The sequence below is a fragment of the Chiloscyllium plagiosum genome, unplaced genomic scaffold (assembly GCF_037043375.1).
Source record: "Chiloscyllium plagiosum isolate Xiang-an unplaced genomic scaffold, Cpla_swu_hap1 HiC_scaffold_11, whole genome shotgun sequence".
Lineage (NCBI taxonomy): Eukaryota > Metazoa > Chordata > Chondrichthyes > Orectolobiformes > Hemiscylliidae > Chiloscyllium > Chiloscyllium plagiosum.
This window is the reverse complement of record NW_028270149.1, coordinates 38,585,252-38,598,167: the sequence shown is the minus strand read 5'-3', so window position 1 is coordinate 38,598,167 and position 12,916 is coordinate 38,585,252. Positions and strand designations below refer to the sequence as shown.

Here is a 12,916-nt window from a genome sequence, read left to right as displayed (position 1 = left end):
TTAGTTTCTGACCTTTGGAGTCACCTTCACAGAACTGAAAATGAAAACCCCATTCACCGTTACGTTATAACCAAGCTTCCAACTAATTACATCATAAACCTTCATCACATTTTTCCAGAAATTGCATTGAGAGTCCTGGAGAATGCCAAGATTTACCAGGTTGTTGCCAAGAGTATTGGTACAGTTAACACTTTATACCTCCCCACTCCGCCACCGCACCTCCCCCCCCAAACCAAGTTCCCGCACACTGTTCAGCTTATTAACTATTTACAGCTTTCAAACTACTTCCACTTCCTCCCCACTCCCACCAAGCATTTATTGCCAGAGGTTGATGCTAACAATGTTTTCAGACCCCTTAGAGGATGTGTAAGATGAATGTGGTCTCTGATCATCTTCTTAGAATACTAACAAATGTTGGAATGAGATGGCAGCTTCTCACAACAGCTAATATACTTACTATGACCTGAATGTGAAGACAGTGAAGACTAATCAAAAACACTGATTCAATAAACAAACCTCCAGGACCCAAACAAACACAAGAATGAAGACAATGAGCTGAAATCCTCTTTCTCATACTCTTCTGCTTTTTATCCTGGGTAAGATGACAATACAAAGGACAGCTGGTGTCAGTACTGCTTCAGGTAGTTCCATACCGTCAGACTTCCATTCGATGCAGTTGTGATCTATTCAAAGATTTCATTCACTGCAATTAGAGTAGCATTTGTAGATTCCTCTACTGCAATATGTTCACATTAGTTTGTTGCACCATTTCTAACATGTGCATTCCTTCCTGCTGCTTGAGTGTGTGACTGCTAATACCTGGAGTTTAGTTCAGCCGTTTCCTTTAAGTAATTAAACGCCTCTAACTCTTCTTCAAATGTAGCATGTCAAGTTCTATTTGATACTTGGTTTAAAGGTTTTCTAAGGTTCTACTTAGCTCCATCAGTCCTGGAATTTGGGCCTCTTCTCGGTTCCATCACTGAAAAAAAAACTCGAGGGCTTCTATGCTGATCAGATTCAATTACGAACTTCAGCTTGCACATATGGGATTAATAACCTACAAACTTTTAAGGTTGGCTTGATCCAATCTGGACTTTAGCATCTCATTCTCCATGGATAATTTTTTTGGTGGTGGTTACCAACAGGTCATTTGCCTCTTCAACAACTTCATTCTCTTCTGCTCTTGCCTGAAAAAGCATATTAAGGCCTAAAATGTCACCATGTGACTGAACATCATCATTCTTACAGCATGCATTTATTATTTTTAACCAGCTTTTCCTCACAGAAAATGAGAACAATTTGTAATATTCACTTGTACTCCGAGGAATGTTCTTTCTTCACAGCATAATGAGCCAACTTCAATTTCTGCTGCAAATGATTAATTAAGAATATTCAAAGCTATACACACACATGCATGTTTAATACATCACAATGCTGATTAAGAATGACATGCAGAGTATCAGTGATCTCTCCAATTATAGTAATGTATAATTTGCATCTGGCCTCACACTTTTATCCTGCACCTTGAGTTTGAATGAACAATGAAGGTGAAGCTTCAACCAGTGACGCATCCAAAAGAATGGATACACCCATCCCTGTCTCCAATTTAAAAGACGTTTTATTGCCATTAACTGAGGTATCTCCATACCAAAAATTATTTTGTGGGAATACTACTTCCCCCAAGAAAATTGCATCTTCTTCCTCAGTAGCATGTCCTTCTTGTTCAGCTCCAGATCAAAGTGGTCAGTCTTTCAACATTTATCCCACAGATGGAAATCTTATTACTGCTTTCGCAAATCAACGTAAAATAGCCTCCCATATAGATGAATGGCACTCAGTTGGCATTGATATGGAGCTTTCCACTTACAATGTATTCAATAAGCAAACATGGGAATCCTTTGTGTCTGTTTCCTTACTGGTGGGCTGGTAGTCCTCTGATTAATGAATCGGAGCCAAAGTCAGTTCTCTGGCTCTGCCCCTACAGATAAAATGTTTTTGCTAAATGTGAGGTCCTCTTTAGACAGCAAAAATTCTGAAAGCTTCAGACAGCACCCTTCCTATGATGCAGTCCCTTATGAGCTCCCCCCACCTTGTCTCAGTCCCAACCCTCGGACTCAGCACCGCCTTCTTGACCTGCAATCTTCTTCCCGACCTCTCCGCCCCCACCCCCTCTCTGGCCTATCACCCTCACCTTAACCTCCTTCCACCTATTGCATTCCCAACGCCCCTCCCCCATGTCCCTCCTCCCGATCTTTTATCTGAGCCTGCTTGGCACACCCTCCTCATTCCTGAAGAAGGGCTTATGCCCGAAACGTCGATTCTCCTGTTCCTTGGATGCTGCCTGACCTGCTGCGCTTTTCCAGCAACACATTTTTCAGCTCTGATCTCCAGCATCTGCAGTCCTCACTTTCTCCTAGGTTTTTCATATTCCCCATTCCACCTAAGATGATAGAATTATCTAGTTTAATACCAATAATACATTGCTAATAGCAGCTCTTAATGCTGTCACTTGAACATCACTCTGCAAAGTGTTCATTTTATTCATAGAGTCATAAACCAGGGAGATCCTTTTAATCTGTACTTGGGCATCTTTCAATGATCCAGTATAGTTTCTGATGGTTCTTCAATTCTTATCAGAGCTGTGAAAATGCTTCAAAATACCATTACAGTTCTCATTCAAATGTTTAATATCAACTTTCCAGCCAAGTTTAGCTACTATAGCTGCCAAAATTGGCCATGTACATATATTTACGACACCACAAAATAATCTCATGCACAAACAGTAATTTGCAGACATGATATATGCAAGTAGATGGCTTTTCCCATCACGTTACTGTATGAACATTATGTTCATTGGTCACTTTACAAATCTCAAAAGCAAAATCTCATCTTTGTTAAGTAAGCAATTTTTTTTCAACTTTGCTAATATAAATGTAGGCAGACACAGCAGCCAATTTGCAAATAATAAGGTCCTACATATCACACCAAAATAAGTGACGAGATAATTATCTCAATCTGAATTTAATGCACAAGTTACATTCTCAATTTTTCTTTTGTCACATTAAAAATTAAACCAGATAGTGCAATGTTTAATTCATTTTTAAGGTTTTGTGAATCACAGAAATAGTCTGTCGGGGATTTTTTCTTCCTTTTTTTTAAACATACTCCAGCATTTTCTGCAAAACATGTTGTTCTAAAGTTTTTCAATTGGCTTTACATTTGAAAAATTCACACAAATGCCATTAATATCCACATTCGTTACTGGTGCAGTGTGGGTAAGTTTATTGATTTCTATTCCTGCATAAAAAGCTTCATAATTGCAGGTGACAGCCCTCAGAAATAATATTAAGCAATATCGACTTGAAAATCCCATATTCAGTTCCTAGTTTGTACTAATCTTGTTTATCTCAGCTAAGACAGAAGTTGGAGCTAGGATAACAGGGAAACATCAGCTTTGAATCACATGCCCATCTGCAGCAACAACTGCTGGGAAGTGATAAGTTTTTTAAAAAGAAACATTTGGGATGTCAGTTTGCTGCTGTGCCAAAATTTATTGCCATTGCAAAGGTGGCAATGAGGCTGGTACAATTTCAACATATAAAAGGCATCTGGTTGGGTATATGAATTGGAAGGGTTTAGAGGGATTTGGGCCAAATGCTGGCAAATGGGACTAGATTAAATGTGGATATCTGGTTGGCATGGATGAATTGGACCGAAGGGTCTGTTTCCATGCTGTACAGCTCTATGACTCTATACTGCCTTGAACCAATGCAGACAATATTGTGTAAATAGGTCCATGCTGCTTTCAAGGAGAGCACAAGATATAGAAATAGAAGTAGGACATTGAGTCTGCTCTGTCATTCAATGAGATCATGGCCAATCTTATCATCCTCAACTCCACTTACCTGCCTTATCCCTAGATTACTGATTCAAAATCTGTCCATTTTAGCCTTGAATAAAATTACCCAGCCTCGACAGCCTTTATGCAGAGAAATTCCAAAGGATCACAACCCAGTGTGAGAAACAATCCTCCTTATCTTTGTCTTAAATAGGTGACCTGGAGATGCTAAAGTATTAATTTGTTCTGCTGACATGTAAGAAAGTGGATATCCTGGGATGGTGTGTTTTTCTGTCTTGTATGCAGGAAGTGACTATCTAATCATACTCTGTAAATGCTGCAGTTTTAAGGATAACCTAATCATGCACTTTTTTAAGGAATAACCTAATTATACATTGTTTTATGAAATAATCTAATCACACATTGTTTCTGGAATGAATCAAATCACTTCACATTGTTTTTGAGTAGCACATGACTATGGTGAAGTGGCAGGGCGTTGTGGTTTGTGTGCATGACTGACTGTGATGTAAAACCCTGTATAAAGGGACGACGGTTCCCTTATTCAGGGAACCTCGCTTGACACACTCTGCAAGCATCGCGAAGTGCCAAGTGATCCTCCAAAAGCTTGTACTTGCGAAAATAAATCGTGGCTGTTTGCAGAAGTGAGCATATTGCAGTTGCATCAAGCGTGTAAGAATCTCAAGAAGGGAACCTAACATTTGGCAATGAGAGTGGGATTCCAACATATATGGAGCTTCTAGGTGGACTGAGTAAGTGATCGCCTGTGTGACGGAAACGTGAGACGGATGGGCCCACTAGGTAAGATTTACTTCAATCTCTCTGACTAACCTATCACTTAGTGGACCCCTCATCCCCTAGGACTCTGTAGTGACCGAATGTCTGAGAGAACTTACGCACTTGTATGCTGACGAGTTCATCCCAGCGAAGTTCGAGTCCCCCTGGAATTTGGAGGTTAGAGTCCCTTAATAGTGGGATTTGAGGCCCCAGAACATAAGATAAAGGATAATGACTGCCTCTGTCTCAATCACCCTGTCTTGGATGGGTCGTTAAGAGGGAAATCCACACGTGAAGGTCAGGACACTGAAGTGGGTGTGGAGACTGAGGACACTGAACTAGTATATCAAGGTAAGTTAGGAAGTTGAGTCTTAAAAAATGAGACAGATGTTGGATAAGTCGGGTGTTGGAACCCCTTTGTATCAGTTATGCCGGGATGACCGCCAAAATGAGGAAAAGTTCAGGCACCGGTCAGGCTTTTTAAATAAAAGGTTGTAAAATAAAATTTGGCTGATGGGAGGAACTTGGGACATAGATACATGTTTAAAAGCAGAGGAGGCAATTTAGAAGCATAATACGGGGACTAAATGGAAAACTTTAATATCCGCATGGAGAAAGACCGCTGAGGAAATAACAAACAAATCTAAACAGGCCAACTGGGAGAATAATGCATGCCAAAGATTAGAGTGTGTGATCATGAGGGAAACCCGAAGTCTTGGCAGGCGCTGAAGAGTCAGTATGAAGATTATGATATGAATAAAGGAAAACAGGAAAAGCTGAGAAAGGAGAGGCAAAATAGGAATCAGAGTTAAAACGCCAAGCCGGACTATCAGATGGGAATAAAATGGAGGTACCTCCTGACATGTCTGGTTTGCCAATAATGTTTTAAAATAATGACACTGATGACCAGCTTTGGTCACAATGCAGATTTCTGATCTCCTCAGGGATACCTATTTAGAACTTACTATACGTCCAAAATCTCCTCAAAGCCATCCTCCTCCCCAAGCAATTGACCATAATCAAATGTGTTGCCCATGTAATGGACAATACGAACATTGGCAATGGCAATGCCAGAGCTGATGAACTGCCAAAGACGCGGCATCAGCCCGCAATTCTATTGTGTCCTCTGTGAACCGGCAGACACTAAATCAATCACCTGCCTCAAAAACAACAGGCGTACCAGACATTGTCACTATGCAACATTTACAGGGGGTTGCCCCGATCCAGAAAAAAACAAACATGGAAGATGCATGAATGTTCGCACTCTGCGTCAAAAGGCCCCTGGATCACTCCAGTTCACCACGTGTGTATACCTGATGCTTTTTTACCAATGCTTATTGACTGTCTTCATACTGACACCCACCTTGGCAAGGAAGGAATGAGTAATATCACATTGCATACTTGGTGGCACCCCCTGACAGGCCAAGGCAGCTCAAAAGCATGTCAGATCACGTCTAACATGTCAGCAAAATAATGCCAGTCAAGGTGTGCGATGCGTAACAAGGAAAACAACTTTGCCAGCTAGCCCATTTGAATATATTCAGCTTGATTTCATTGAATTGCCACATGTACATTGTTATAAGTATTGCATTGTTATTATTGATATATTTAGCAGAGGGATTGACACCTTTCCAACTACCAATAACAAAGCCTCAACAGTGGTAAAATTACTCCTAACAGAGGTCATACCGAGGTTTGGAGTGCCTTGGCAGCTTAGTTCAGACAATAGCCCCCACCTTGTAGGGAAAATTAACAATGAGCTGTGAGATGCTGCATATCCAGCAGCAACTCCACTGTGCTTACCACCCTCAGGCAGCAGGAACAGTGGAAAGGGCGAACGGGATTCTTAAAACCAAACTAACTAAGTTGATGTCTGAAACAGGCCTCAACTGGTTGAAGGTCTTGCCTTTGGCCTGTGTCACATGAGGATCACCCTACACTCGACCACTGGACTGCCAGAGGCAGAAATATTTACGGCTGACCCAGTAGGACCCCTTGGGATGCCAATACAGACCCACCCACCCACGTAGACTTAGATATTATGAGACAGGAAATGCAAAGTTACTTTCAGCAGCTAAACTTGTCTCTAAAGTTTCTCCATTCACAGGTAAAGTATGCCTTCGGACGACCGCTCGCCCCTCCATAACTTGATCCAAGTTCTACTCCACTTACCCTGCCCCCTGGAAATGTTATCCATTGCACACTCAGTGCCAGGTCATATTCCTGGGAATTTTATTCAGTGCTTCTGATAGACAATTGATCCTGGAACATATCACACCTATCCTGCTCTCCCAGCACCAGCACCGCCTGCCTGGATTAGGGGGACACAATAGATTCAATCTACTCCCCAGTCATGAGCACGAAAAGTGATGAAGCTAATAACGGTGAACAGGAGGGTCCATACGCTTTTTGTCAGTGGCTTTCCTATGGATATTAAACCATGTGAGCTTTACCTTCTCTTTCGACCATGTAACGGATATGAAGGGTCACTGATCAAGCTAACATCAAAGCAGCCAGTTGGCTTTGTTATATTTGACAGCAGAGTGGGAGCAGAAGCAACAAAGAATGCATTAAATAGCATTCAGTTTGATCCCAAACATCGTCAGACTCTCTGGTTGGAATTTGCAAAGGTGAACACCAAGATTGCCAAGAGCAAACTGACGGCTACACCTAACCCCACAAATATGCACCCTGCCTTGGGAACACACTTCATTGCACGGGACTCCTACAACCTTGCAGGAACAGCACTGATCGCTGCATCCCCAGAGGCCTGGGCTCCCTATCCCAGGGATAGGGAACTGACCCCTGCCATTCCACATACTGCGTTCACCTGCTCTGCTGCTGCAACTGCAACTGCTGCACTTCATACTCAGACGCGCTGGTATCCTCCATTTGAAGCGTCTCCGCAAAGATAGAAGACTCATCAGTTTTGTTCAGTATTTAACTGCCCTTATCCAAGAATTCAGATTTCTCACGGAGTGATGAGCAACGACAGACTGGATTTTGTGTTCAGGTTGGACTTTATTGAAGGAGATTTTCAATAACTCACTCGTTTCCATTCAACTTGGAGGGGCTGGAGTGGTCATTTAAGGCTGTTGATTTAAGAACTTTATTGGTGAACACTTTGTTTCCACATGGAATCCTGGGAATTCCTATCTACTGCATGGGCTAGTAATTCTTGTTGTTATAACCATCCTATGTTGTGTGTCAATAACTTGCTTAAATACTGGCTGTCAGATTCTTATGAATAAGCTGGTAATGCCTTTTTCAGCCCCATTTAGTTGGTTATCATGGAATGATATGTTAAAGGGTTAATTTGTTCTGCTGACATGTAAGACATTGGATGTCCTGGGAGAGTGCTTTTTTCTGTCTTGTAGGCAGGAAGTAATCATACTCTGTGAAAGTTACAGTTTTAAGGAATAACCTAATCACACACAGTTTTAAGGAATCACCTAATCATACATTGTTTTGAGAAATAATCAAATCACTTTACATTGTTTTTGGGTGGCATGTGACTCTGGGGGAGTGGCAGGGGGTTGTGCCTTGTGTGCATGACTGACTGTGATGTAAAACCCTGTATAAAGGGAGGACAGTTCCCTTGATCAGGGAACCTCACTTGACACATTCTGCAAGCATCGCGAACTGTTAAGTGACCCTCCAAAAGCTCATACTTGCTAAAATAAATCATGGTTGTTCACAGAAGTGGGCATATTGCAGTTGCATCAAGCATGTAAGAATCTCAACAAGGGAACGCAACAACCTCTTATGCCAAAATTAGGCCCTCTGGTTCTGGACTCTCCAGAAAGGGGAGAAACTTAGTTTGGCCTAGGACACCACCCTGACGAACTCCTGCAGAGATGTCATGGAGCTGACTTCCAACCACCTCAATTATATTTTATGTTGGTCTAAGGGCTGAGGATTGGATCAAGGATTGATTGAGGATAGATCAAGCTCAGCTGAAAGTGCTGTTGCATTTAAATACTCAGGCTGCAGATATAAGGAATAGCAAGAAAATAGAGAAATTGATCCAACAAAAGTAAATGCTTTATGAGAGGAGACAACAAATGTGACAGAAAAACTGTGTGTATTCCTGATGTGAAAGTCTATTTCCATTTCTATTGGTTAAACCCTAACAAATAATTACATCCATTACACAGATTATTTTTGACTCAAAATTAATTTAACCATGATACTGGATACATTTCAATGATATACTCGACCCAACCACATCTTGGTCACCCACAATCCTTTGTTAAAAGCATGCTTTTAGAAATATTTCGACTTGTAGCCTTTGCACAGTCCTGCTTAAGATGGGGAAAAGTAATAAATGCTTCAGCTTGGAAGAGAGGAGGAATTTATAAATCACATTCATGGGCTGCTGAGATGTTTAAGTCGCCTTCTACTTCTTGTATAAGACACTTAATTCACATTTAAATTTGAACAACAAAAGAAGCTAGCTGTCTCGTGTCGCTACTATGCAGTAAATTCATAAGTTGTTTCCTCCATCTACAAGATGTTGCTGTCAAGCCTAAAAATGCATCTTGCCTACCACACAAATGTGATATATAATTTTCAATGCTAATGTGATACCAGGTTTTTAGGTCATATGTCCCTATAGCTGATGGACTGTATCAAACTACTATCCCACTGACCATTCGCAGCACCAGCTTGCGAACTCTGCTCAATCAGCCCATACTTGTAAGCCTCAGAAAAATATATCCACCAATAGAAGTATTTTTACTCCTGGAAATCATTTATTAAATCACCTGGACTGTGCCAATCGCTACACGAGAAACTAATTTAAATGCGAATGCATTTGCATGTGCCCAGATGCTAAGATAAATCATATATACATTGCACTTTTTCAAAAGAATGGGTCATGGAGATAGACATCACGGTGTATCCCTATGGCAATACCATGAACAATCAAAATCTACCTTCCTGTCTGACAATTGAGATTGACAGTGAAACTGTTCTTCCTGCATCTCCATGCCATTGATGGCCCAACCAATTAGCACCCTTTTCTGATGCTGCATAAAATGGTGTCACTTTGTTCAAGTCTGTTTCTTGTGGCCTAGTCCTGATGTGTGCAAGACAAAAAAGCTTCAAAATTTTAACTTCTTTTAGCAATGTTTAAAATGTTCTTGATTCCAATAAACTACTCAGATGGGCAAACATTTAGCAACTGAATGGTGACGCATCTGAAGCAATGATTACATCACTAAAGAAGATCTTTGCAACCTATGGAATACCAGACCATTATTAACTCTGACCATCTTTGTCAGTTTGTCAATGACATCTTTAAATAGTTCATAGCATCATATAGATTCATCCACAATATTAGCTCACCAAGGTATTCTTTAGTCAACAAATTGGCTAAAAGATAGGTATGTACAATGAAAGCATGAAGAATAATGATAAGATCCAACTTGCACTTTTGAGTGATTGCTCAACTTCAACTCCCAAATCCTCCATGTGAGCACATTATAGAAAGAGGAGTGAGAACTCAACTCAGTACTCTTCTACATAGACTCATGCTAACTCTATAAGATGATAACTTGAAGATAGTGACAGATAAAGAAAATGACGAGCATTCCAGTCAGATGTGTAACTATGACAAATGTCACAAAGCATGCAACCTACTAGAACTCCAACCAGAAGAGTCACTTTGGGCTGAAGACCACTGTACCCACTTAATCTAAACCAAAAAATGAACAGGGTGTTGTAATGATTTGCACTAAGTTTTTTAAATTAGACTAGATTCCCTACATGTGGAAACAGGCCCTTCGGCCCAACCATCCAAACCGACTCTCCGAAGAGTAACCTACCCAGACCCACTTCTCTCTGACTAATGCACCTAACATTATAAGCAATTTAGTATGGCTAATTCACCTGACCTGCACATCTTTGGACTGTGGGAGGAAACCGAAGCACCCAAAGGAACCCAAGTGCAGACATGGGGAGAATGTGCAAACTCCACACAGTCGCCTGAGGAAGGAATCGAACCCAAGTTCCTGGCATTGTGAGGCAACAGTGCTAACCACTGAGCCACCATGCCATCCTTCTACACAGAAGCAACCTTCTGCACATTCAAAGCAGATATCAACATCATCAAACAGACCAAGGATGCTGCGTTCATTACGAGGTACAAACGATGATTAGATTACTGAACTGGAGTTATCTACTCATTCTCCCACTGCCTAGTAGAATCTGGGAGACCACACAAAGGAATTGAATTCTCAATCTCCTCCAGCAGTATGAAGAATATATTCTGGTAGTTTTGTAAACTTCTCCCTTAAAAATGATTGAAGTCAGATACTTGATGGAAGATCTTATACAATGTGTAGAATCAGAGACTTGGGAAAGAGATGTAGGACAGCAGGTTAGGTCTGACTGTGTGGTACGCTAATGAGACATAGTATACATTACCACAGAAAGTAATGTCACATGATCTCTCTTGCAGCCTTGCGGTAGGATAAAGCTATTTTAACATGTTTCTCAAATAGAGTTTTAATAAATGTTTTCCTTCTTTCGACAGATTCTGTAAATATTCTTTCAGAGCAGAATGAGACTAAGAGCATTATAAATATCACTCATTTTGGTTTAGTGATGTAATCAATTTTAATTCATCTCACATGCTTCCAAAAATTAATCAGAGCTCCATATGGGCCTCCTTTAGAAATGATTATTAAAATTTGCCTATTTCCATGGTTACTATCATTAGCAATCAAACTGCACCTGGGACTCTTCTTGTTGAAACTGTGCCAAGTTAATCTGATAATGTCAACCGACAGAACCTGGCCATCAGTATCACTGCTACCAGTCAATCTCAAACTCAGCACCAACTAACAAGCTACATAATTCATTAAGAATTGCAAACACTCAGAAGGCCAATAGCTCAGAGATGTGATTTTAAAAAAAATCCTCTTCACAAACTTTAAGAAAAAACTTTATGTTCTTTCATTGAATGAAGGTATTACTGGTTTTATATCCCATCCCATTTTGCCCTGCAATCCAAGATGGGGTGGTAAATCTAGTTTGTTATTAGGAAAGGAGTTCCAGGATTTTGATCCTGCAACAGTGATTAAATGGCAATATAGTTCCAACTGAGTTGGAAGGATTCTTGGAGATGGTACCATGCATCTGCTGTCCTTGTCCTTCTCGGAGGCTGAAGTTACTAATATGCATGGTACTATCAAAGTAAATTGCTTTAGTACATCAACAGGTGATACACATTACCATGCTAGTGCACTGGAGGCAAAGAAAATGCTAATCAAGCAGGCGGTTTCTGCTGGATGGTGTCATGCTTTTTGAGTTTTGTTGGAGCTGTACTCATCCACGCAAATGGAGAGTATTCTATCACATTCCTAAGTTATACCTTGTAGATCATGGACAAACTTTAGAGAGTTTGGAAGTGCAGAATTCCTAGCTTTTGACTTTTTCCTGCAATTACAGTACTGATCACTGGTGATCCAGTTCAGTTCTGGTCAACGATACTCCCTAAAGTATTGGACAGATGGTCATTTAGTGATGAGCTGAAAATGTATTGCTGGAAAAGCGCAGCAGGTCAGGCAGCATCCAGGGAACAGGAGAATCGACGTTTCGGGCATAAGTGATATACTGCCAATGAATGCCATGGAGCAATGGTTAGATTCTCTATTCTCGGGATGGTAAGTGCCTGCCACTTGTGTGTGATACAAATGTACTTACCACTTATAAAGCATCCCTTTGTATCAAAGTCTGTCTGAGAGTGGTTTATGCTCACTGACTGGTATATTTTACTACCAGAGGATCACAAGATAGATAGAAATAAAAAAGATATTTTCATTTACAGAACCAACTGTATCCTATCTGTAACCAACTGTATCACACACTTCCCTCAATTACTCCAGATAGTTTTTGCCTAAAAATGTCAATTCTACATATGCATTATGTTTTGTGTGGAGGAAAGGTTTCTGACATTTAAATTGACTTTGTGCATGTTTAAACTGTCACAATTTAGTTTGAAGTAGTGTTTGATCTAACTTTCTACATCTTTATACTTTTGTATTTCTGTAATATTTGCTCACCAGTGTAAGTGGAATCATTTTGAACTTCCCTATAGAATCTAGAGCTTGAATGCATCCAGTGCACCGTGAGGGCCAGACATACGACTGAAGACACTGTAATGATTGCAGACCAGAATGCAGACCACCTATGGGCATATCAAACTTGAAAAGAGGACTAATACAGCCAAGGTGACTGCAGATGTAAATTCAGTGCCTATTTAGAGATAAATACTGA

The 12,916-nt window shown here is 40.6% G+C and overlaps 1 protein-coding gene and 1 pseudogene across 3 annotated transcripts in view; one reads left to right on the top strand and one right to left on the bottom strand.

The window, feature by feature from the left end:
* The window catches only part of LOC122557296 (uncharacterized protein C8orf48-like), a 90,324-nt gene that overhangs the window by 38,635 nt on the left and 38,773 nt on the right, over positions 1 to 12,916 (bottom strand). The window lies entirely within an intron of this gene.
* On the top strand, positions 6,987 to 7,677 carry LOC122557462 (RNA-binding protein with multiple splicing 2 pseudogene; annotated as a pseudogene).